This window comes from Triticum dicoccoides, chromosome 3A (assembly GCF_002162155.2).
Source record: "Triticum dicoccoides isolate Atlit2015 ecotype Zavitan chromosome 3A, WEW_v2.0, whole genome shotgun sequence".
Lineage (NCBI taxonomy): Eukaryota > Viridiplantae > Streptophyta > Magnoliopsida > Poales > Poaceae > Triticum > Triticum dicoccoides.
The window spans coordinates 624,501,523-624,511,455 of NC_041384.1; positions in this window are offsets into that span (position 1 = coordinate 624,501,523).

The following is a 9,933-nucleotide window of genomic DNA, read 5'->3' on the forward strand; positions in this document are numbered from 1 at the left end:
GTAAGAAGCCACAGAAGGGAGGAAAGAGGCTTGAGGTCACTACAGCGTTTGAGATCCCTTATGAAATATATGCTGGGTACTGCACACCTACTGAGGAAACCAAGAATGAGCGCAAGGTGCGCATTCAAAAAATAGAAAGGAGATGGGAAAGAGAGTGGAGGGAGTACAGTTATGTAACTCCAAAGTACATGAAGAAATTCGCATTCAATCCTCCATGCCCAAGACCTCCATTGGCACCTAGCCAAATCACTGATCCCACCAGACTCAAGCACGGTGAGGACTATCCTGATGAATGGGCCAAGCGCCAAGCCAAGTTGGCTAAGCAAGCCAAAGAAGAAGTGAGGAAATTCAATGAAGACTCTGCTGCTGCTGCTGCCTCTGCTGAGGCCTTTGCTGTCAAGCCAAAGAAGGCTATGTCAAAGAAGCCTGCGCGCAAGCCAAGTGCTTCACCAACAATGCCCTCAAGGCCAAGTTCCTCAGCAATGCCCTCATGGCCAGAATCCTCAAAGCCCTCACGGCCAATTCCTCATGTTGCTCCTGTTCCTCCAAAGTCCTCAGCTCCTCCGCCAAAGCCCTCAGCTGTTCCAACTAAATCCTCAGCACCTGTGCATCTCGCCTCGTGCCAAAGGACTGTAGGCATCTCCATTACCTCAGGTGTCTCGGCTAGTTCCTCAGCTGGCCCCTCACTGCTGAAGACAAAGGCCACTGCTGGACGAGGTCCTCGCCCAAGTCCTTAGAAGAAACAAGTGGCTTTCCAAGTGCCGTTTGAAGAAGACGAAGCTGATGATGATGAATTGCAGAAATCATCAGAGACAGGCAAGTCAGGGCCGCTAGAGCCAAAGGAACAGGGGTGCCACTACTTTTGGATCCCAAGTTGATCCTTGACTACATTGATGTTTGGCACAAGGACCCCAACACTCCCATGCCTGACTTCAAGTTGACTCCTAGCCAAAGTCACATGCTGACCCACTTCATTCAAGAAGAAAAGTGGAAATTTGAGAAGGCTAGGCAGATCAAGAAAGCGTAGTACAAGAAAGAGCGCTATCTGAAGAAAAACGTTGTCTCTATGACAACTGAAGAACTTGTCACTATTCAGACTGAGATCAAGAAACTCAGTGATGACTTTGACGCATATCCTGCTGATTGGCTTGGAGCCAAGGTTCGTTTTGTGAAACTTGCGGATAACTTCACTTCCAATATTGCAGCCCCAACGCAACAGGAAATTCCTCAGGCTGAAGCATCTGCTCATCCTACTGAAGAAAATGCCAGCACCGCTGATGACAATCAGGCTGCTGAAGAAAATGTGAGTTCTAGGGCTGATGACTGCATTCCAGCCGCTGAAGAAATTGCCAGGGCACCCACTAGTGGTGCGCCTGAAGAAAATGAAGAACTCAGGGCAACTGCATCAGTTGTGCCTGAAGAAAATCAACCAGATTCCTCAGCTGCTCTTGCACCAACTTCAACTCCAATCCTTCCATCTGCATCAGATGTGAAGAAGACCAAGGCTGCAGAGCGTGCTGCAGTGAAGAAAAGGAAAGCATCATCTACTTCAGATTCTTCAGCTTCGAAGAAGATGAAGCCTATGACAAGTTCATTTGCTAATCTGATTGATGTTGTTCCCATCTCAACCAGGCCATCAAAGGACCTTGTTCCTTTTGATGAAGAATATGTGATCCCCAGCGGATCAGATGAAGAAACTCCTTCTGCTGCTTCGTCAGAGCAGATTGATGAAGAAATTGAAGTGGATGCGATCCCTTCAACACCTGTCATCTCCTCGCCCATGCCACAGTTCACAGCTGAAGAGGCTGGCATTGAAGCAATGGAAGATGAAGATGTGGATGTTGGATGCTCCACACCCGTAATCAGTGATGAATTCTGGGACAGTCAACATCCAAACTCTCCAATGTTCACACCGCTGCAGCAAATACCTCAGTCGCCTGCACCAACTGTTCCAATGGGCTCTGAAGAAACTCATCCCACTACAGCACGTATTCTTTGAAGATTACAACCCATATAACTTTGCTCGCATTAGGAAGAGGCGTTTCTGGACTGCCAGTCAAGCCAAATTCTATTCCTCAGTGTTGTTCAACAAGGAGAAAATCTTCTACCATGAGCATATCCCTCACGTGGATATGGAATCTCTGTCGTGCTTCGCACCAGTCCTCAGTGTTCTTCATGATGCTGGACTGCTAAACTTTTGCTCTGACATCTGTGATTGGAATGAAGAACTGATTCTTCAATTCTATGCAACGATGCACATCACCGGAGATGCTGAAGATGTGAATTCATGGGTGCTGGACTGGATGTCTGAAAACACTCACTACACTGCACCAGCCTCTGAATTGCTTCGTGCTCTACCACTCAGTCCTCCCCTTGAAGAAGCTCGCTGCATCTACAGTGAACCTGAGCCCACACATCATTACATGCAGGTGCTGATAAAACCTTTGAAGTCAGGTCAAGCACCAAGAACCAAATTCCTCATGAAGGAATTGATGTACGTGCCCAGAACTGTCTATCGTATTCTTACGAGGACAATCAGTCCTATCAAAGACCACGACTCATCTGATGAGGAAATTGTTGGCATCATGAAGAATCTGGTATTCAACATCGTTCATGCCATTCCTGTCAATTATCACGATTTCTTCATGAGGACTATGGCAAATGTTGCACTGTCTCTGTTTGAGCTGAAGCCTTATGCACCTTGGATTATGAGATTCCTCAGGACAAGGTCTTCACTCAACTACAAAGCTGATTTCCAGAATCACCTCAACTACTTGCCCCCAATTGAAGTCCTCAAGCAGACATATTCCTCAGTTGATGGAAAGGGCAAGGCACCAGCTGTAATAGATGAAGGCATTCGTCCATTGGATGGTCAGTTTCGCAAAGTTGTATCTTATTCCACCAATGATGACTCTGCCACACATGACTCTGCCAATGCACCCAAGTCCACTCCTCAAGCCACTGCTCCGCGCATGATGACTGACCGTGAACTTCTTCTTAGTCTTCACCAGAAGGTGGATCGAAATCACAAATGGGTTAAGCGTTCGTTTGGTTCACTTCTTCACAACATGACTGCCACACACAATGCAGTGAAGAAAAACCATTACTACCTCCATCAAGTCTTCGGTCGCACCTGGGCAATCCTGTCACATCTGTATGGTGAAGAAGATCTGAAGAAAATGGGTCTCAATGAAGATTTTGACTGGTCTGCACCTCCACCGAAGAAATTCAAGAAGGTCAAGGTTCCTTCTCTGGTGGCCAGCTCATATTCTTCATCGCGCGACACTAATGAAAATGAAGACTTGGACGCCACTGCGGCAGGCCCTACTACGACAAACGACCCCAACAATGCTGGCGCTCCTTCATCAACTTGATATTCTTCAGGGGCGTTAGTCCTCATATTCGATCCTTTTGGTCATTTGATGACAAAGGGGGAGAATATTGAGTTAGTCTTCAAGCGGGTCTTTCTATATGGCCATTTTTTCGTTAAGTTACAACTCTCATTCTTCTGAGACTTTATTGGATCGAGTTGTAAACTTAAACCTGATGGTGCTCTGATACTTTTGATATGTTTTGCTGCATGCTTATTCCTCATATATGCTAATGCACGCATGTTAAATTACATCAGTCACCATATTTCATCATGCATTTCAAATTCTTCTCTGTTATATGTCAAATGCGTGTATGAATTACAAGATATAGGGGGAGATCTCCATGATTCAACTCTTCAAGTGTGCATTGCTTCAAAAGCAAATTCCTCACTATGCACATCTTCAGGGGGAGTTCTTCTATATCTTGCAATCAAATTCCTCAATATCAGTATTTACACTCCATATGTTTATCCCTGTTGACAACTTAACCTATATTGTCATCAATCACCAAAAAGGGGGAGATTGTAAGTGCATCTAGTGCCCCTTAGTGATTTTGGTGTATTGAAGACTTATAGGTTAAGGGACTAATGCGTTTGTGAGTGTACACAGGTTTATAAGTCAATGAGGAGTTTGATATTTACAGAGAAAGTCGACCCCAAAAAATGAAGTTCTTCGACTGAAGACTTTGGATCTCTGAAGACTTTGAAAGTGAAGAAATTGGTGTGACCGTGAAGACTTGGTATTCATTCGAGGAACATGAAGCATGAAGACTTTTGTTTTCGTAGTTTCATTTTCTCTTTCTTGGGTCATAGGAAACACCGTACTGTTAAAGGGGGTCGAGGAAATACTAAGGAAAAATTTCCATGTGATGCTCAACTCAAAATCCTACACCTACCAATCCCTTCGAGTGAAGCCATTGGAAATCTCATATAGTTCAGTCAATTTCTTCAGTGACAGAGATGAATTTCTTCTGGTCTCTGAGGAATTTTTCCTGACTAAGGAGTTAGGAATTCGCCAGTGCGGATTGCCTACACAGTGAGGAACATGACAGCCCTGAGGATTTTGCTACTCAAAATTCCGACCGTTGTTGTGCTATGCGCTAGCTATCCCAAAATATCTATCCACCTAATGGTCATATCATTGAAGGGCATTTATGTCTTATCACGTCGGGCTGCTCCCTAGGCTATAAAAAGCCGCCCCCTACAACCACTAGTTGGTTGGATGCTCCGAGAGAAACTGACACTTGTCATTTGAGAGCAACCCATCCTCCGAGGACTTTGAGCGAAAATCATCAAGTGAGGAAAAACCCAAAACCCAAACACCTACAAACCCCAAGTGATTGAGCATCACTGAAGAGATTGATCCTACGTGGATCCGACGCTTGTTACCTTTGAAGACTGTGCTTCTTCTAGACGGTTAGGCGTCATGGTCTAGAGAATCCAAGAGGAATTGTGGATCGCCGAGTGACCAAGTTTGTGAAGGTTTGGAAGTCACCTAAAGACTTACCATGAGTGATTGGACGAGGTCTGTGTGACCTTAGTTCAAGGAGAATACGGTGAGGACTGGGTGTCCTGAGCTACGTGTTCAGGACTGGGTGTCCGGGACTGTGTGTCCTCGAGTTTAAATACTCAGCCGCTCCAACCAGACGTACAACTGAGACAGCAGTTGGAACTGGTCTACCAAATCATTGTCTTCACCAAGCTCACTGGTTCCATTTCCTCAACTCTTTCATTTCCTCATAATTGAGTTGTGTACTTGTTCATATCTGTGTTTGAAGACTTTGACTGAAGACTTTCTCAATTTCCTCATTTCAATTTCTTAAGTCTGTTTGTCTTCATCCTGTGTTATCCTGTGCTTACGCTTCCTGTACTCTATGCCTGTCTTCATTTCATCATGATGACTATGCTTGTATTCTGTTATGTTTACTTTTGAGTACTTATTCCGCTGCTAGTAGTTCTTCACTAAGGAATTTCCTCACCGGCAAATTCCTCAGTGAAGAATTTCATAAAAATCGCCTATTCACCCCCCCTCTAGTCGATATAACGCATTTTCATCTCCTTTGTCGGTGAAGAAGGTGGAGGTGACGGATAATCGCACATCGAGCGTAAGAGGTCCTCCAGCTTGCGAATAATGCCCTTGAGTGCGACAATATGCTCCTTCAACAAAATATTTTCTTGTGTGAGATACTTGTTTTGTATATGAGCTAACTCAATCATCTTGAAATCTTTGATCTCAGTTGGGGTAAGAAGGTAATGATTAAATTGAAGGATGTCTTTTGCTGCCGGAGCTTGATCCTCCGTGACCTTCTTGATCCTTTCATCCTTGTTGACCCTCGTGGGTTCTTCCCTCTTCAGATCTATCTTCATTAGCCAAGCATCGTTGTCACCGTTGTTGGAGGAGGGAGACGACATGATGCATAGCCTGGAAAACCCTGACAGAAAATAGCTCGAAACAAGAACAGAGGATATTTGCGTGATACGGGAGTCAAAACCTTCGGGAGAATATATAGTGAATTTTTCCGACCAAAATACGTAATGAGCAAGAAAACGGAGTCCGAAGGGCACATGAGGTGCTCACGAGGTAGGGGCGCGCCCAGTGGGGTAGGGCGCGCCCACCACCCTCGTGGGACCCTCGTGTCCTTCCCGGACTGCTACTTATTTTTCTATTTTTCTAAATATTCCAAAACGGAGAAATGTTGCCTTAAAAATTGTTTTGGAGTCGGTTTACTTACCGTACCACATACCTATTCCTTTTTGGAGTCTGAAACGTTCCGGAAAGTGTCCCTTATGTATTCCTCCGGGGTTACGGTTTCAATAATATTGGTTTCAACATTTATGGGATTACCTGAGATATAATGTTTGATTCTTTGACCGTTTACCACCTTCAGATTTGTGCCTTCAAAGTTGTTGATTTTTATGGCACCAGAACGATAGACCTCCTCGATAATGTAGGGGCTTTCCCATTTAGAGAGAAGTTTTCCTGCAAAAAATCTTAAACGAGAGTTGTATAGCAATACATAATCACCTACATTGAACTCACGCTTTTGTATCCTTTTCTCATGCAATCTTTTAACTTTTTCTTTAAACAACTTGGCATTTTCATAAGCTTTGGGTTCTCCATTCATCAAGTGAGCTAATATCAAATAACCTCTTCTCACCGGCAAGTTTAAAATCATAATTGAGCTCTTTAATAGCCCAATACGCCTTATGTTCTAGTTCGAGAGGTAAGTGACATGCTTTTCCATAAACCATTTTATATGGAGACATACCCATAGGATTTTTGTATGCAGTTCTATAAGCCCATAATGCATCATCAAGTTTCTTGGACCAATTCTTTCTAGACCTATTAATAGTCTTTTGCAAAATTAATTTGAGCTCTCTATTGCTCAACTCTACTTAACCACTAGACTGAGAGTGATAAGGAGATGCAATTCTATGATTAACATCATATTTAGCAAGCAATTTACGGAAAGCACCATGAATAAAGTGTGAACCACCATCAGTCATTAAATATCTAGGGACTCCAAACTTCGGAAAAATAACTTCTTTAAGCATTTTAATAGAAGTGTTATGATCAGCACTACTAGTTGGAATAGCTTCTACCCACTTAGTAACGTAATCAACAGCAACTAAAATATGTGTGTATACATTAGAGGCAGGAAAAGGTCCCATATAATCAAAGCCCCAAACATCAAATGGTTCAATAACAAGTGAATAATTCATAGGCATTTCTTGACATCTACTAATATTACCAATTCTTTGAGATTCATCACAAGACAAGACAAACTTACGGGCATCCTTGAAGAGATTAGGCCAATAAAAACCAGATTGCAATACATTATGTGCAGTTCTATCTCCAGCATGGTGTCCTCCAAAAGCCTCGGAATGACACTTGCGTAGGATCTGTTCCTGTTCATGCTCAGGTACACAACGTCTAATAACACCATCTACTCCTTCTTTATAAAGATGTGGGTCATCCCAAAAGTAATGTCTCAAGTCATAGAAAAACTTTTTCTTTTGCTGGTATGTGAAGCTAGGTGGTATAAACTTAGCAACAATATAATTAGCATAATCAGCATACGATAGAGTACTACGAGAAGTGCTTATAACATTTAATTGTTCATCAGGAAAGCTATCATTAATAGGTAGTGGGTCGTCAAGAACATTCTCTAACCTAGACAAGTTGTCTGCAATGGGGTTCTCAGCTCCCTTTCTATCAACAATATGCAAATCAAATTCTTGTAGCAAGAGAACCCATCTAATAAGTCTAGGTTGAGCATCTTTCTTTTCCATAAGGTATTTAATAGCAGCATGATCAGTTGGAATAGTTACATTAGAATCAACAATATAAGGTCTGAACTTATCACAAGCAAATACAACTGCTAAAAGCTCTTTTTCAGTAGTAGCATAATTTCTTTGAGCATTGTCTAGAGTCTTACTAGCATAATGAATAACATTTAATTTCTTATCGATTCTTTGCCCTAGAACAGCACCTACAGCATAATCACTAGCATCACACATAATTTCAAAGCGTAAATTCCAATCAGGTGGCTGAACAACAGGTGCAGAGACTAATGCTTTCTTAAGTGTTTCAAATGCTTCTACACAATCATCATCAAAGACAAATGGTATATCTTTTTGCAATATATTAGTCAGGGGCCGAGAAAGTTTTGAGAAGTCCTTAATGAACCTCCTATAAAATCCAGCGTGACCAAGGAAACTTCTTATACCTTTGATGTCCTTGGGACATGGCATCTTTTCAATAGCATCGACCTTGGCTTTATCAACTTCAATACCTCTTTCAGAAACTTTGTGCCCCAATACAATACCTTCATTAACCATAAAGTGGCACTTTTCCCAATTTAAGACAAGATTAGTTTCTTCACATCTCTGCAAAACTCGATCAAGATTGCTCAAGCAATCATCAAAAGAGGAACCATAGACGGAAAAATCGTCCATGAAAACCTCACAAATATTTTCACAAAAGTCAGAGAATATAGCCATCATGCATCTTTGAAAGGTAGCAGGTGCATTACATACACCAAAAGGCATACATCTATAAGCAAAAGTACCAAAAGGCATGTAAAAGTAGTCTTTGATTAATCCCTAGCCGACACAGGTATTTGAGAGAAACCAGAATAACCATCTAGAAAGCAGTAATGTGTATATTTGCATAATCTTTCTAGCATTTGATCAATAAAAGGTAAGGGTTAATGATCTTTCTTAGTAGCCTTATTTAATTTACGGAAATCAATTACCATCCTATAACATGTGATAATTCTTTGTGGAATCAATTCATCTCTATCATTAGGAACAACAGTAATACCTCCCTTCTTAGAGACACAATGGACAGGACTTACCCACTGACTATCAGCAACGGGATAAATTATACCTGCCTCCAGAAGCTTGAGTATTTCTTTTCTTACCACTTCTTTCATTTTAGGATTCAAACATCGTTGAGGATCACGAACTGGTTTGGCATCTGCTTCCAAATTTATTTTATGTTGACATAGAGTGGTACTAATGCCCTTAAGATCATCAAGAGTATATCCAATAGCGTCATGATGCTTCCTCAGAGTTTTCAATAATCTTTCTTGTTCATGCTCTGAAAGGTTAGCACTAATAATAACAGGATATATCTTCTTTTCATCAAGATAAGCATATTTAAGATTATCAGGCAACGGTTTAAGCTCAAACATGGGATCACCCTTGGGTGGAGGAGGATCCCCTAAAATTTCAATAGGCAAATTGTGTTGCAGAATAGGTTCCTGTTTAAAGAATACTTCATCTATTTCCCTTCTTTCATTCATGAACATATCATTTTCATGGTCTAGCAAATAGTGTTCTAAAGGATCACTAGGAGGTACGGCAATAGAAGCAAGACCAATAATTTCATCCTTACTAGGTAATTCTTCCTCACGATGTTGTTTACTAAATTTAGAGAAATTAAACTCATGAACCATATCATCCAAGCCTATAGTAACAACATTCTTTTCGCAATCTATCCTAGCATTAATAGTGTTCAAGAAGGGTCTACCAAATATAATGGGACAAAAGCTATCTTGCGGACAAGTAAGAACAAGAAAATCAGCAGGATATTTAGTTTTCCCACACAAGACTTCAACATCTCTAACAATTCCAATTGGTGAAATAGTATCTCTATTGGCAAGTTTAATTGTGACATCAATACCTTCTAACTCAGTAGGTGCAATTTCATTCTTAATTTCTTCGTATAAAGTATGCGGTATAACACTAGAACTCGCACCCATATCACATAAGCCATGATAACAATGATCTCCTATTTTAACAGAAATAACATGCATGCCTACCATAGATCTATGTTTATCTTTAGCACAAGGTTTAGCAATTCTAGCAGTTTCACCTTTGAACTGAATAACATGCCCATCAATATTATCAGACAAGAGATCTTTAACAATAGCAATATTGGGTTCTACTTTAACTTGCTCAGGGGGTGTATAAGTTCTAATATTGCTTTTACGAACAACAGTTGAAGCTTTAGCATGATCCTTTACTCTAACAGGGAAAGGTGGTTTCTCAACATA